Consider the following 17,812-nt stretch of genomic DNA (forward strand, 5'->3'; position numbering starts at 1 on the left):
ATAAACACGGTGTTCATTTAACTCTTGGTATAACCTCATTGCCATAGCTCGGTGTATGTGTAGGACACACCCTGGATCAGTGTGTATCCAGGGCAGTATTGCTGCTCAGGAAGCATGCTTTCAGATAGCCAAGGAAGCCAACTAAGATGCCATAACAGCTTGATAGCAATTACGTAACCTCAAACTGTGTCAAGACCACCTCTCCAGGATAACACATCTCATTTCCAATGAAAAAACTGTGTAAAGCAGGGATTTCCAAAATGACAAATAAAACGCTAGTACAAATATACATTTTAAAGACCATGCATACTGAATTCTGGGCACCATGTAGCAATGAAGTAGGACTTTTTCAATTAATATTACATCCCAAACTGGCCAAGCTCTGTAGTTCATATAATCTGACTCACCCATAAAAGTCAAGTCAAATGTTCTATCTGACCACTGATGCAGGGCTGGGTTTGTGGCCAAGTAGCCTGTGCCTTTAAATTTTTCATCTTCCTTCATAATTTGACCTGTCCCCCAGCCAGGGGCGTGGAGCCAGCACGGCTATTTTTAGTTCCTGAGCTCTGACGACTAGGCTACAGAGACACAGAGAAGGAGTTTTACTGTGTTGTTTCAGCTGGACAAACATTTAACCCCTCGATCCTTTTATCACAACACAACCAAGAAGCCAAGAAGGAAATGCAGAGCTTGCAGGCTCGCCCCAGACATAAAACAACTGAAGATAGTGTATGATGTTGTACTACTTGATTATTCATAAACAGAAAAACAAGGAGCTTCGTTTTGTTTCATTACTACTTCCCTTTTATATCAAAACTTTAGATAATTATTGAATCGTTGCCTACTCTACAAGCTAAGAGCTAATTTCTCAAAGACATAAAACATTGTGGCAAATGTATCAATAAATAATAACTTCAACTTCCCCTTAGTGACACATTTTTGTAGAACAGATTTAGCAAACTGTGGATCTTCGTGAATTAGTTCTAGCATTCAATTTGGATAAGATGGTGTGAGAGATAATAAGCTTTCAAGTGATGACGGCTAAAGACCGAGAGCTCCATCTGTCACAGTATCCTGTTGGCTGACCTGAACATAGGTTAAGGCAGTATTGATCAAATGAGGAAGTATCTCCGTCACACAAAAACATTTACACGTTAATGTGTTTTTTTCCCAAAATGAAAAGTTAAAAATATGTTTTCAATGTTCCTGTTACTGGGAATTTCCGCTATTACACAATATAAATACTATTATGCTGCAGTCAATTTTTGTATTATGACTGATGATGATATATTCATCTATTGATATCATGTTCTCCACAATACTCTTTAGTCAAGTCAGACGTGAAGGAAATCAAATGAATTTCTCTGCACTTGTAATTGAATAATTAGTTCCCAGAAAGTAGCCTTGGTCAACCTGGCCTACTGCTCCTTAAACAAAAAAAGATATTTCACTGGGACATGTTAGCAGCGATTAACCTACACTTTTTATTTAAAACTGCTTCCTGAGGCTGATGAGGATTTGTGGGATTGAAATAGCTTTGTCCAATAGGCAGGGTCCAGTAAACCTGCAATGTGGCAAGCCCATTATAGCTCCTACTGCGTCACTAGCGGCCTTTGTCTACTTAAGTCCTATTAAAGCATTTAAGTGTGAACGTCAGAGTCCCTGCTGGAGAGCCACTCCGCTCTGCTCTCCAGGGCATGGGCTCCACTGTCTGTCACCTCCCTCCTATCAAACACAAAATGTGTGTGTGTATGTGTGTGTGTGTGTGTGTGTGTGTGTGTGTGTGTGTGTGTGTGTGTGTGTGTGTGTGTCTGTGTGTGTGTGTGTGTGTCTCTGTGTGTGTGTGTGTGTGTGTGTGTGTGTGTGTGTGTGTGTGTGTGTGTGTGTGTGTGTGTGTGTGCGTGTGTGTGTGTGTGTGTGTGTGTGTGTGTGTGTGTGTGTGTGTGTCCGTCCGTATGTTTTGACATCAGAACATTGACATAGAGTGGGGGGATATTAGAGATGAGGGAACAAGTGGGCCGGACCAGTTAAGCGCCCCTAGCACTTTCCAAATTTAAATAAAAGCCCATTATAGATGTCAGTTAACACACACATACGCATGAATGCACACACACACATCACACACATGTTATTTATTTTAATTTAGCCAATTAAAATGATCTACTAGGACTAGAAAGGAAACAAAAAGATAATTCCTGCCATGGTTTTAAGACTATTTCCGCTCTATTTCAAGAAACTCTGGTCATACCTTGCAGTCTTGTTTTTTTTTTCCAACCAAAGAAGCCTACTCACAATACCACAATTACTGTGCCAGTTCCAAATCAACTCCCAAGTTCTTTGGCGTAATCACCATAGCACTGCTGCCTTGTGACACGCAGTGCATGATGAAACCCAGCAGGGAGGCAGACTGGAGTAGGAAGGGAGCTGAACTTAAGTGTTGCAACCGATATGAGGGGAGGACAAACAGTGCTCCTTATAACTGATATGATCCGGCTTGGAAGTGTAGATATTACATTACATTGCATTTAGCTGACGCTTTTATCCAAAGCGACTTACAATAAGTGCGTTCGACCAACAAGATACAAACTTGAAGAAAACAGAATCATATAAGTACATCAGGTTTCAGAGAGCCAAACATTTCAAGTGCTACTCAACTGGCTATAGATAAGCCAGTCCTTTGTTAGTATATAAGTGCTAGTATAAGTGTTAGTAATTCTATCGCTCGAAGTGGAGTCGAAAGAGATGAGTTTTCAGTCTGCGCCGGAAGATGTGCAGGCTTTCTGCTGTCCTGATTTCATGTGCTCTCCGTGTCCTCTACTTCTTCAATCAGTTTCAATCTTGTTAGTTTTATCCACCTCTCTGGCTTCCGGCCTGTTGCTTTTCTTCCTGCATATATATGTGGAGTTTCATCACGCGCCCTGGGAGGACTTTGGCGGAAGTTATCCTTGTCAGGTGCTGAGTTCTCCAGTCAGAGGGGATGTTGTTCCAAAGAGAGGGGCCGCAGACTAACAGCAGCTTCTGACGTAACCGTGCCGCCCCTTTAGTTACTTTTTCTCTTGTGGCCACCCCTGAAACTCTAGGGGCAGCCCTGGTACGCGAGGGAAATTACCTCTCCACACCAATTACCTCCATGCAAGCCATCTTATTTACATCATCCCCTGATGAGTCACCATTGCCAACTGTGGAGAAGCTCCTACATCACTTCAGGGAGTGAGGCCACGGCTCCCAGTCTCTGCATGCAGAGTACAACATGCTCTATTCACATCCCAGCCCAGTCATTCTACCTGCTAAAAGCCATGGGTAAGGTTTTGTCACTTCAAACGGTCCATTTTCCCTTTACCTTGCGGTCAGTCTCATAAAAGCACAAAGGCTCTACAACTGTTGATTTGATGGTCAAATCTAATTAGCCTGTACATCTGGATGTGTTATGTGAGCGTGTTTCCCCACTAATGATTTGGGCGCTCTTGCTTTTATTGGGTTACTCTGTCTGGCGTCCTGTGGTATTTCCTGTCAGACTTTCAGGGTGATATAGAATGCACTTAACAGGTTGGATCAAATAACACGAAAAAGCATTTAAAGGCAGTCGGGTTTGGTACTTACTCTTGAAACATTGCCCAAAAGTTTTGCAATTCAGCTTCTACCACATTTAGATGGAACTCGTTGACATGCAGCTTTATGTGTTTCTCTTGTAAGAAATACCCAGCATAAAAAAAAGATAGAGATGGTGCTATTGAAAGAGAGAGATGAATCAACGTACTGTATACCCTTAAAAAGTAAAAAAACTCTTTCATAAAATGTGTTCATTTATCTGCTGTGAACCTTCTGCAGTGTGAGAGAGGGTTAGGTTTAGACTGAGCCATAATGGAGTTTCAAAAGAATTTCAAAGCTATTTATTGTGCACTGACCTTGAGTCAGTTTACTTTCTAACTTTGAATAGATCCCTGATGGCATGCCTTCATCTGCTGCTATACGTGTTCTAAATATAGATATGGAGCACAAAGGAACACTGGAAACAGAGGGCAGCTCTCAGTATTTTTACTGATCAATGTGCTCATCTCTGTTGGAAACCATTGATCCACTGCTTGTGTCAAATTGACCATGTTGTTGTTGTACAACTTCCACCCTACATTCAATGATGTCAAACCCACGTCATGTTCCCCTTTGTCCCCCTTGCCCAGTACCTTCTCTCAAAGCAACACACAACTATTGATCCTCTAATGATATTATAACACCAAAGGGCTTAGCATTGATTACTGCCTTTGAAAGATCATTCTTTATGTCATCTGGCATTTTAGTGAATTTAATTTGAGTGAATTTACCAATGAACATGATTCAGGGGAAACTTTTCCGCCTGAAACCAGTGTGCAGAATCATTGTATCAGTGTCTCCTAGACCTCCATCATTGAAATGCCTGCAGGAGTCATATGCCTCATCTGTATCGTACAAACACAGAGGCCCAAACAGACACATGTGACGTTGAGGCAATCCAGTCAAGCTTAACTGACTTTAGACAATCCCTGAGGGATTCATAAAAACAAAGGTTCTCTGTTCAGAGGCATCCTTCCAGTACACATCCCGCAAGTCTCATTTATGAGTGGATAATCATAGCATCATCACTCCCAAGTGCCTTGGAGCTATTATCTTAATAAGATATCAAAATATATATTCTTGGTATTACTAATATGTTATTACAAGAAAAACAGATTCTAAGTGGCTTGTTTGTCCTTTGGCAAAGTACCACCATTGTTATTTCCGTCACAAAAAAGTACAAGCTGTTTTCACCCAAGTTCCAGATTTCCCTTTAAAAGGGACAAATCTCACTTCGGTGACCTAAATATGTTAGGCAAAGGCAATAACCCAACAAAATAACAAAAATCTGTAGTTGTTGAATAGGTTATTCTTACTGTTTGAATGTTGTTCTGAATTTGTCAATGACTTCTAAAGACTACAGCTAAACTTCATTCATAGGTTTTAATGGTCCATCTAAAAAAGGTCAAAAGGAAACCCAGTTTACTATGGGAAGGGTGGGCTGTCGCTTATTGTCCGAGCCGCTTCCACCTACGCCACCACTTCTTTACTTGGCCACAGCACAGTCACTGTACCCACCTCCTGTGGTGTCTCAAAGGTCTTAGTCGCAACAATGCCTCTGAAAAATAGCTCTTCCTCTGATTATTAAGGTAGTGCTATGCGAACCGGGAAATGTCCCACAGTGCACCGGCCACCTCTGGTGCAACCTTAATGTCTAGCCTGCTCCATATGCATGCATGCATATTTTTAAACACTACGCTAGGGTGACCTTGAGTTTCACATTCATATACATTTCCCACCATGGTTACAAATACACCATAATCAGCTTGCTATCATAATGTCATGCAGTGGAAGTTACTGGTTTATTTTTCCAAAGTATGTTGTAATGACAATGTTCCACTTTAGTAGGTCCTATGAGAGTGCCTAAACAAGTCAAACAGCTTCCGATTTCCTTTCTCCCTGAAAGCATGGTTCAGGGGTCTTCTCTCTGTTTGGTGGGGAAACAAAAGAAGTGCGACAGTCGCTTCAATTATCAATTATTACATTTCTTTTGTGGTATTTGGTCTCTGGTATTGCTGTTTTTCGACTCAATGGGAATGTCCATGTCTCTCCACATTTTGGATTTGTTGAACTACTTTTTATACCACTGACACAATGATGTTGTATGTGGTTTAGGTCATTGCATTGGCTGTTGAAATAAAGATGTTACAAATTCCTTATCTATCTTTTTGTTTTCACAATCAATCAGAAAGGAATCCAGACTTTTAATTGTGGGACACTGTGCAGCTGGGGTAAAACCCCTGGCGGATCCTTCAGCAACAGTGCACCCTGGAGGTGGATAAGAACAGGGACATAAAAGGAAAAACCGGGAAAGGCTAGAAATGCTAGAGATATTACTTGAACTTTACACAGCAAACTCCGGGGAAAGCTCCAAGAAGCACAGATACTATTAAATACAAATCAAGACATTCACTCTGCAAATAACAACACACGCACAGACAAGCTATAAAACACATGCACACAATTCCACATAGCAATGTCACCATGCTGTGCTTGGGAGTGGCGTTCCTGACCTCTGCCTTTCATCTCGGATCCAGTAACCAAACTGACTTTTCAACCCAACCCGTTCAATAACACAGGGCCTAACAAGCTTTGGCATAGGACCAGGAAAAAAAGAAAGACTGTTCCAGCTGTGAGATCTCCTCAAAGATGTGTGTGAAAAACAGTCAAAATAAAAGTTAAAAACATGGATGGACCATAAAGCTCCTACTATCAAAAGAGCAAATCAGAGCGGATAAATGAGAATAAAAACTCCAGGTATCCTAGCATGTTAATTATTTGTTCTGAACACTGATAAAACAATTATTAATGGATGTTATTCTGAGCTTTTAAATAAATCTAAAGGGCAATATTGAAACTTCCTTTTCCTGATGATTATCTTTTGTTCTGCTTTTTGGAAACATTACATTTTGTCAGGACAGTGCTAAGCTAATGCCACTCAAGCTAATAGGGAGAATGTAAAGAATGCTCTAAGGTTGTCACCTCAAAAGGGGGTACATTTATTTTTCTTTCGGTAACAGCTGGACTGGCAACCCTTTCACACCTATTTGGCCACGGAGACCTTTATGAGGGCTCTGCTCTTAGATATCCCGACAGCGTGTCCAATCTCTGTGTAATTCCTAGATCCGTTTGTTCTGCACATTTCACGCAAAGTGGGGAGGGGTTGCAGCCATGACCTCCTGCCATCCAATAACTCACAGGATGGGCTGAGAGAGGTGGCAGGTACCCACAGATGAAAGTAACAACAAAGAGATGTTTAGTATGACGCATGCCAGGGCTGTCAGGGTTCCAGAGGATGATGGGATGGCATAGAGTGACAACTAATGGGCCTGTGAAATGCAGAGTCTGTTTCTGCCATTAAGGGAAATGGCCCCACCCTTTGATAGTTAAGTGACAATCTTCCTGTCAGGATGGGCATACCAACTCCGAAGCACAGCTCATTTATCACCTTCACTGATTTCACCCTGCAGATTTGACAGTCCAGGAGTTAGGGCAGAGGGACACTTCATGGTCCCTGCCAATAGGCACACTGACAAGCAGATAATCAGATTAGTATAAATAGATAGACAATACACACATTTCAAGTAAAAATAAACTGCAACAAATATCTAGCCTTTAAATAATGGCAGGTAAAGTACCACTTAGAAAATCACTATAAACAGCTTTCTTTAGTCAAAAGGATATTAATCTAACTTGAATCCGCGAAGCAGGAACCTTAAAGCTTCCCATTTTTCATGTACACAAAAGGCCTCTAAAAGACATGAATGATTAATATCTTCAACTCGATTTGGACAGGAAGTGAAAACAAATGGAGGTACGTCCCCCCAGAGAGCCTGTGGGGTATGCAGTGGAGCTGGATGAACTTCACTGAGAACACCAGGCTCTGAGTCTCTGCTGCAACAGGAGCCAGATCCCCCCCTCCGGGCTCCTGCTCTCCCCCTACTATCTAGGCTATATAAAGAGAAAATATTCCTCACACATACAACTACCTACTCATCTATTCCCTCACAGTTCCTGCCCCTATCTGCACCGTGAGATCACCTCTTGACTGTTTCACCCTGCAGCAGAGCTGGAGAAAATACACTATCAGCTGGGTTTAAGGATTGATTCAAATGTTGTCTGCAATTCAACTGTCTTCATTAGCGTTGCTGTTGATTAATTGTGACGGCAAAAATTAGAACAGAGACAACCAACACAGAGAGTGTGAGTGAGAAAAAACAACATTGTCAGAATAGTTGTGTGTCACCAGGGCTACGTTCAGATTGTCTGCACAATGTCCACTGTACAGCCAAGAACAGCAGAATAAATAAAAGGTGCAAACATGACTCTCCATCATTTTTTCATGACAACACAGTCATATGAAGGCAAGAACTGCACTTTGCACTTTCCTGTTTTACCTCAAAACCCATACAACACACAGAAGAGACTAATCAAAAACAGAACTTTGATACAATATCCATCCATCCATCCATCCATCTTCTCCCGCTTATCCGTGGTCGGGTCGCGGGGGCAGCAGTTCCAGCAGAGAGCCCCAAACTTTCTTTTCCCTGGCGACATCAACCAGCTCTGACTGGGGGATCCCAAGGCGCTCCCAGGCCAGCGAAGAGATATAATCCCTCCACCTGGTCCTAGGTCTACCCCTTGGTCTCTTCCCAGCTGGACGTGCCTGGAACACCTCCCTAGGGAGGCGCCCAGGTGGCATCCTAACTAGGTGCAATATAAAGTGTGAAATTATATTATTTATATTGCAGTGGAGGAAGTGGAGGAAGAAAGCGTCTGCGATGGGGTTTGCCAACCATGCAAATGTTCAGTTAGTTTAGAGGCTTCAAGTGGATTCAAAAATAGCATTATGAAGTAGGACGGTAATTTCTCAACAATGAGTCCAAGGCAGAAACTGATCCGACACCACACTGCTATTGTACTCCTGTCATGTTAATGTCTTAACCTGGCATTTCCAATATTTATATATTTGCCTAAAGGGGTTAGAAATTAGATTATTGACTTATTAGAAGACATAATTAACAAAGCTTTTTCCTGACAGTGACATTTTGTTCTTACATCCTGTGTGGATTACAGTAAAGGTTGTCTGTTGTCTGACAGCCTTTTATGTAAGACAGTTTTGTGTTTCAACACATGTAATTGCTAGTTTTATCCTGTTATTTAAGCTTCCATACTGTTCCGATGAGGAGCACAAAACAATGAACCACTGCAGAGCAGAGACCAGCACCTTCCTCTGGGCATCAACAACACCCCTCCCTCCTGCTAAAAACTCACTGACCCAAACCCATTTTTTACAGTCTAAGAGAAATGTCAAGTCCAGACCTCAAACTCGTCTCTTTGAAGGGAACATAGCAGCCAAATATAGCCTGCTCTACGGGTTCTGCTAACACTAGATCATTCTGGCCGTCTGCCATGCAGTCACTTACTATTAAGCATCATAACTATACAAAGCAAATTATAACCAAGCAGTGGAGTGTACACTGTTGCCTGGTAACCTAATGCCATGTTGGGGATTCATCCTGTTATGGAACAGAAAACACTTACAGCCAGAGCCAATAATAGATCGTCGACCACACAAAAAATGGTTTAAGGGTGTCAACAAGCATGCATATGAAGCTGAGAAACATAGCATGAGAAATGTACGTTCAAATCACACATCTCACTTCTCAATGTGTGATTTTGAGCATTTTGGAAGTGTTTCTGTTATTGCAACGAACGGTGAAATTATATAATTATTATTCATCTGTCATTTTTCATGTGAAATGATAGATAGAATGAGAGCTTATTACCAAGTGTGAAATCCAGCTAAGAACACATTATGCAGACACGGACTAGGTGCTGGGTAACAGGAACCAAAGCTGTTTTTGTTGTCTTTTGGATCATAAAGAGTTACACAAATATAGGGCTGCACCTGACAAATATTGTAGATTGCAGATTATTTGTTGGGATGAATCTATTCAGGTCTATACAATCTCAGATAATAGTGAAACGTTTCTAGTGGATTTAAGGGGATGTCTTTTAAGGGTCTTGTTTTTGGTCAGTCCAATGATCCAAAGATTTTCCATTTTGTAGGATATAAAACCTCTAAAATAAAAAACTTGAAATTTGAGAGGCTGAAAACATGTTCTGACTTTAATGATTATATGACTAACAAAGCAGTGCCGATTATTTAACACTTACCTATAGAGGCATCACAAGGGCATCCTTCTTAACAAATACTTTGCAATGCTCCATGCTCATGGCTGATTTAAATATGGCTCTTTCTGCTTGCAAAATGAGAATATTACAAACAGTACTACATCATAGCTGCATCAGAACATTTCACAACAGGCTATAATACATTATGAGTTTGGTGTTATGAGTCTTTTGGGCATCATATATTTCCCAGTAATTGCTGTGTTTCTACACAGTTTGACATTATACTGTATGTAGACTATTATGAGTTCTGGGACTCTTATTAATGTCCCATAATGTCTTACAGTATAACTCTGTGGGCTTAACAGACTCATTAAATTATAAAGCAACATCAGATGATCTGTCGTAAAAGAGTCATGACATTAAACAAAATGCATTCACTGTGAGCTGTAAGGTCTGGTACAACATAGCCTCTTCTTAATAATGATTTCACTATCTAATACCTTTTGTCAAATACAATACTTAAAACAGCTATAAACTGGTGACGTATAATAAAGTTATTGATGTATTCTGGGGGGAAATGCATTGAAATTCTGCTGTGCCTTTAACAAATGTGGCTTTGTGTCAGTGTGAGATTCATCATACGCTATTAATGTATTATGACATGTTCTGTGATAAATGTCAAATACAATTAACATAATCTTTATTTTAGGGAAGACATTATTCATTCAGGTTTTTAATAAGAGCATACCACAGTGCATCATTCATGCCAATACCTGAGAGGTAAAAATAGTAAACCATGACACTCTGGCCGTATAAGAAAGGAGAATCTATTATAAAATAGTATTCGAATACTAGAAACACACATAGATCCTTCACAAAGCATACTGCTATTCTACCACGTCACTGAATCTATTTATGTTCTAACATATAATTACGCTGGCACACCTGTACACAGACACCCTTGCACTGTACACACCCACACCCACACACACACACACACACACACACACACACACACACACACACACACACACACACACACACACACACACACACACACACACACACACACACACACACACACACACACACACACACACACACACACACACACACACACACACACACACACACACACACACACAGTTGTATTTTTCCTACAATTACTTTGTGCCCATTTTAGGTAGAAGAATGGCTCAATCATCCTGTCATGTCATACTTTACGTCACCAGGAACAAAACAACACAGCATTATTTCTCTTTATTGGAACTGTAATTTGTTCTGCATGACATGAAGGCTGCTTTCACTGTCACGGTCAGTCAAGGATGGCACACAAACACAGGAAATAAACCCACAGTGACAAAGTGTAATTCATCACTTCCATCACTCTAGTTGTGAAGAAAAGGGAAGGCATTGTATTCTCTCCACTTTGAAAAACAAGCTCACACTCACTTCTTATGTCATCACTGTTATTAGCTGACTGCGGAGTCTTAAGAATATTTTACAGGCACAAATCGTCCAGATGCCAACTTTAGGACAATAATAATCTACTAAAGCTAACATGCATTACACAACAGCGATACCATGCAACACGCTGCTTCTGTGAATACTGATTGCCAATTGTATAGCCGAACATGCCAATGTATCGGGTCCAGTGAATAATTCACAGAGGCCTGCCAAGATTTGTTCTATCGAAAAAACATTTCGTCTCATTAACACATTTATTGGTACTATGATATTATGTGTTAGGCTAAGTGTAAGGTGCTGTTAAAATGACTTTCTCTCCCTGACACAGCTCAGATGGTACCTGCCCCCTCAAGCCATCTGAGCATTGCAGACATCTGTGAGCATTAACCTGCCAAGAACAAGTCCAATGTAAGAATATTATAAATATTATAAAATGGAAAGACGGCTGAAGGGTCATTTGGAGTGGCCGTGAAAGGCTTTCATGTCATGTATGAGCAGTGTTTTTCTTGTGTTGCTGTCAAAGTGTAAATGTCATGTGTACACTGAAAGCTCTGTGGTTGTTGTGCTTTCCTATTACCTTGCTCAGCGAAGATTGAAATGCTGTCACCATATGACACCTGTGGAAAGAGCGCCGGTCAACAAAGCCATCATACAAGAGCCAGATGTAACACATCTGCTAAAAGTTTTTGTTGGAGGGATATTTTATCCAGCATAACAACCTAGAACCATAATCACTTTATAATATAAACATCATACAACAGCTGCACTGCCAATTAACTTTTATTACTGGCATCTAAAATATATATATATATATATATATAGTATCTGTAAAAACAAAGTATGCAAAACTGTTGTGGAATCCAAAATGTAGTATTTGCATACATAACTGTACACAGTGTAGTAGGCTGTTAAATGTTTTTTATATCAACATTTAAATATATACTACCATAACCAGGCAACCACTAAAAAATGAATTTACAACATGAAATATTCAAAATGTACTGTGCGTGCGTGCGTGCGTGTGTGCGTGCGTAGATGCAGCGGACAGACAGGTCTCAGTTGGTTTGGTGTCCTGCTTACTTTTAATACTTGTAAATAAAACTTTTGGGACGTAATTTCAGTTCCCCATTGTAGCGAACAGAGAGGGGTGGGGGGGGGGGGGATATATTCAGTCTCTGATAGTGTTACGTTATTATGAGTATTTATATAAATATATATATAAATATATATTTGTGTATATGTCCGCATCTGTAGCCTGTTATTGTCTCAATATACAGCACTGTCAATTAATTAAAGTACATATATAAGTCATCATGAACACAGTTCTGTCCATCAGACAGAGGGCTGCTGTGCCTCCTGTCATCATTAATGGACGTCTCTTTAAAATGACTGCTCAGAGGAGAGGATTTCTCATTTCTCCAAACGCCTGGTGCTTCCCCTCCTCGACTCCTCCACTCGCATCTCCTGTGGGCGGGACTAAAACACAAGGATAGGAGTCGAGGAGGGGAATTAGAGAAATGAGAAACCTTCAAAGCATCAAATGTTATCAGTTTTGGAAAGTAACAAAGTACATTTACAAGCATTGCACCTCAGTTCAATGTTTTGAGGCATTAAACATTGTTGGATTAGTTGTATTTACTTTATACTTAGGTAGTAGTGTGCTGAGACGTTTTAAGAAGTATAGCTATACTCATAATGACTCACTGCTGTTCAACATCCACATCACAATTCTCACAATCCCAATAGACTAGTACACCCTTTTCTGCTTGTTATTTAATAGCTATATTAAGATATTAGTCAACTAATTAGTGGCCTAATTAGTGGCCTGCACTTTAACGACGGTAGGTGCTTTCATACCTGTTTAATACATAGGCTACGTCAGCAAGTATGGCGGTCTGCACACAAAAGCAATAATGCTGGTCGGTCATCGCACAAAAACACATTATTTTCATAACACACACACACACACACACACACACACACACACACACACACACACACACACACACACACACACACACACACACACACACACACACACACACACACACACACACACACACACACACACACACACACACACACACACACACACACACACACACACACACAGTTCCGGTCGGCTATTGGCGGACTTACAATATAAATTGTTTAAAAAACGACCACCTATGACCGCAGAACTTACCGGTATGGACGACCCTACACCGTGAGCAAAGTGTTTAGCTTTTTAGCTAACGTGACAGTTGAAAATCATACATTTTGAAAACCCTTGGTGGAAGTGGAAAAACATTAAATATATAACATTATCAAATAATAATTATTACATAAATAAAAAGCATTGTTAATTATTATTATTATTATGTGTTACTGTTCAGGTTATAACCGTTGTATAAAAGCAATCAAGCCGTTATTTGCGCTTAAAACTCATAATATAAGCTCACATTTAGTTCTTTATATTTTTTGTTTTTAAACATCTTGTACAAGTATCTTGCATAGGCTACTTATCACGTCGAGTGTGTTAAAGATACTTAATTATCAGATGTAGAAACGGTGTTTATCTACCTTGACGACAGGGTTGAGGGATTGACGTGTGTTCTGTTGTTCAGATTGGAGGACACGCAGGATGCGGTCTGTGTATGACGACTGAGATATAAATAGTCTACTTGGTCGAACGAGGGGAATATATAAAGTTCTAACTAAGGTAGTGGCAGACTGAACACTCTGTCTACTCCACTGTCCTCTCTGAATATGTCTGACATTGAGAGACGTGGGCATGGCAGCTCGGGTCACTGTCTGTCGTCAGCAGGTGCACCACCTTTCTCTCCCTAAAACAACTGAAACAAAACTAACTTTCACTAGTGCTATATCCTTTTTTATTAAAACATTATACAGCCCAGATAATAAACTGGCTTGCATTTAAATAATCGGTGATGTTTACTCTATTCTAACAGTATTTTTCTTCTTTTTATTTCACAGTTTTAAGTGTTGAATTAATCATTTTAGGGCTATTATAATAGATGAATGCACCAGGAATTATGATAATAGGAGTGTAAGCCACTCGAGTAGCTTGGTGCTTATAAAGAAGCTATTATTTTCTTGTTATTGCATAACATGTAAATGCTACGACAGCTGCATTTACAGACTACAGTTTGCAGAGAGGCAACTCCTAAAAATAGCACCTGTAGCGTCCACAAGTGCACAAAAAAATTATTAAAATGGAAGCAGTGCCATCTACTGGTCATAAGAGTCATTGTCATCAGCTTTGACTCCAGTAGGATTTAACCTCGGGCACAATGTTTGGCCTTGTGACATAGTCTGCTGCTATACGAAAACAATAATCTATTAATTAGACATTAGTTGATTAATCTATTATTATATAATAGAGGAGCAGTTTTATCACATGCTCAAAAACGGGTTTGCAATGCAAGTCAAAAATGCATTCCATCACAAAAAGCTGTGAACTTGCCAAATGAGCACTTTCGCACTCTTCTAGTTAAGTTTGTTAAATAGGGGAGATGCTCCTATCTTAACCAGGAGCTAGGCTTGTGTGGTTAGCACCGATTATATGCAGATTTGTCATCGTCATAAATCAACAGCTGTCCATGGTCTCACGTTTTTATTTTTCACTTCAAAGCATTCTTCGGTGCCTCTCCTGAGTTAACCGTTTGTCCCAGAGGACAAATGTCTCCCCATTAGCGGAAGAACAAGGTATCTAATCATCTCCCTGTCCACCTGTTTCCCACATCACTGCTCGATGTATTAGGAGGTTTTGATACCTCTTCATCTACTTTGGCCATCCACATGAATATTGCCAGTGTTGGGAAAGTTCACTTTCTACATGAACTAGTTCAGTTCACAGTTCACACATTTTAAAATGAACTAGTTCAGTTCATAGTTCATAATTCAAAATGTTGAACTAAAGTTCATGGTTTCAAAAATGAACTAATTTATAGTTCATAGTTCTTTTTTCAATACGTTGCTGCGAGCTATTATTTGTCTCCTGTACGATGTTAATGGGCCATTTCAATTTTTACAATATCCTCAGAGGGCCTTTCAAACTGTATTCTTCTTTATTAATAACTGTCATATAGTATTTTATACCTGTTTACTTTATTCTCTTATTTCTTTTAGAACTATAATGATCATATAAAGATGTGCCTTTACCTCACTGGTTGTAGACAAAGCTTCTTATATTCGTTAGCATAGCTAGCTAACACAGTTATTGACTGTATGACAGATGAGCAGATCGCCACTGGGCTCTCAACTAAAGACACAGACACGCAGAAACTGCGGCATGTGTATGGACTTATCGGTACTGCAATTTCTGAAGTGCTGGAGTGGCGTTCTGGTGCTCTCCGTCAGAACTGCACCCCTGTCAGTCGAGACATATACCACGTTATGACACGTTAGGCTCGTGTTGTGTTCAAGGACCCTGACCTTGGCCAGGAAAAACAGGCACTCGCTTGTTTAATTTTTTGCGGTCTAGATTTCTTTCATTTTTTTATTTTTTGCGTGTGTTTATAAATTACCTCGAGGGCCGTGCCGTAGAGTCTCACTCTGAGCGAGTGCTGCTGCAGCTGCTCTCGGCTTCGTCCATACTAATTAATTAATTAATTCATTCAATGCTCGCCGGTTCCGCGGTTCCACATTGTTTGTTGTGAGGAGTCTGATATATTTAGTATATTTATATTTTAGTGCGACAGCCAGGGGTGACAGGCGCGTACACGTCACAGGCAGTTTGCTGTTGCCAGATTGGGTGGTTTTCCGCATTATTTTGAAGCCTGTTTACGGTGTGTTTTAACTGGGTTTTCGGCTGAAAGGCATATGAAATCTGGCACACTTTTGAACGCCGTTATAATACAGTGCTGAGAATGAACGCACTTTTGAACGCCGTTATACAGTGCTGAGAATGAACGCGTTCTCAATTACGTTCATCTAGCGGAAATACAGTACGTTCAGTTCACGTTCGCCCAAAATATGAACGCGTTCATGAACGATCGTGCATTGAACGCGTTCAGGTACATCACTGAATATTGCCTAGCCTTCCTTCAGACTTTTAGTAGACATTATATGACATGGATTTGGATTGATCTCTTGATGATGTGTTCTCTGGTTCCACCTCAGCAGTGCAGGAACAGTGGTGGGAAGCGATGGAGTGAAAACCTCTCCTTGCATCTTGCCATTCTTCCTACAGCAGCTGGGAATGAACCAGGGGATGACACCACTTTCATCCCAGAACCCAGACTGTCCAGCTGTTTGCTATAGCTCATCCTGACGGCTGGACTGACAGGGGCACAGCCCAGCATCAGCAAATCTGAGGCAGAACCTATGCATGTCACTGTTACTGTCTGAGGCCTGTGCAGGAGCGCACAGCTGGCACCTGGACGCTAAGGACCATGTCATTTCTCAGTAGGAAGGCCAGCTAAGAATTTGATTAACTGTCTGGTGTTTTCCTATTTTCGTTTTACTTTCTGCATTATTCAGTTTTGTTGGGAGGTGCAAGGACCTAGTGACCAGGGCTTTGGATTGTTTGTCTATAAATAATGTTTTGCTTTGTCAATAATAAAATATTTTAATGCAGAAACAGAAGCACCAGAGGGCATAAGGTTCATGAAAATATATGTCATTATTTCACTCACTCACACACACACACACACACACACACACACACACACACACACACACACACACACACACACACACACACACACACACACACACACACACACACACACACACACACACACACACACACACACACACACACACACACACACACACACACACACAGTTCCGGTCGGCTATTGGCGGACTTACAATATAAATTGTTTAAAAAACGACCACCTATGACCGCAGAACTTACCGGTATGGACGACCCTACACCGTGAGCAAAGTGTTTAGCTTTTTAGCTAACGTGACAGTTGAAAATCATACATTTTGAAAACCCTTGGTGGAAGTGGAAAAACATTAAATATATAACATTATCAAATAATAATTATTACATAAATAAAAAGCATTGTTAATTATTATTATTATTATGTGTTCAGGGGACATTACATTGACTTACATGCATTTCCTGGAGACTTATCCTAACCTTAACCATAACCAACACATGCCTAACCCTAACCCTTACCCTTAACCTTAACCTTACCTTTACCCTAACCCTAACCAAGTCTTCACCCTAAAAATAATGATTCCCCTCATGGGGACCTCCAATTTGTCCCCATAAGGGAGGCGAGTCCCCACATGTGACTATGTAAACAGATTTAGGTCCCCACAAGTATGCTAGGCCACACAAACAAACACACACACACACACACACACACACACACACACACACACACACACACACACACACACACACACACACACACACACACACACACACACACACACACACACACACACACACACACACAACCACACAAACAGAGGGGTCATGGTGCAGTTTTTAAGAGGGGTGCAGACTGTGGAGGTATGCAAGGATCTGTTTTCTCCATTTATGCAGTTACTCCGTTGTCTGGTGTTTGTCCTCTTAATTTAATTTGTGGGAAACCATTTCCACCTCAACCACCCCAGTGAGTATTCCTTCTTTGGTTACTGTGGCCTTTGCAGGGCT

Source organism: Pseudochaenichthys georgianus, chromosome 16 (genome assembly GCF_902827115.2).
Source record: "Pseudochaenichthys georgianus chromosome 16, fPseGeo1.2, whole genome shotgun sequence".
Lineage (NCBI taxonomy): Eukaryota > Metazoa > Chordata > Actinopteri > Perciformes > Channichthyidae > Pseudochaenichthys > Pseudochaenichthys georgianus.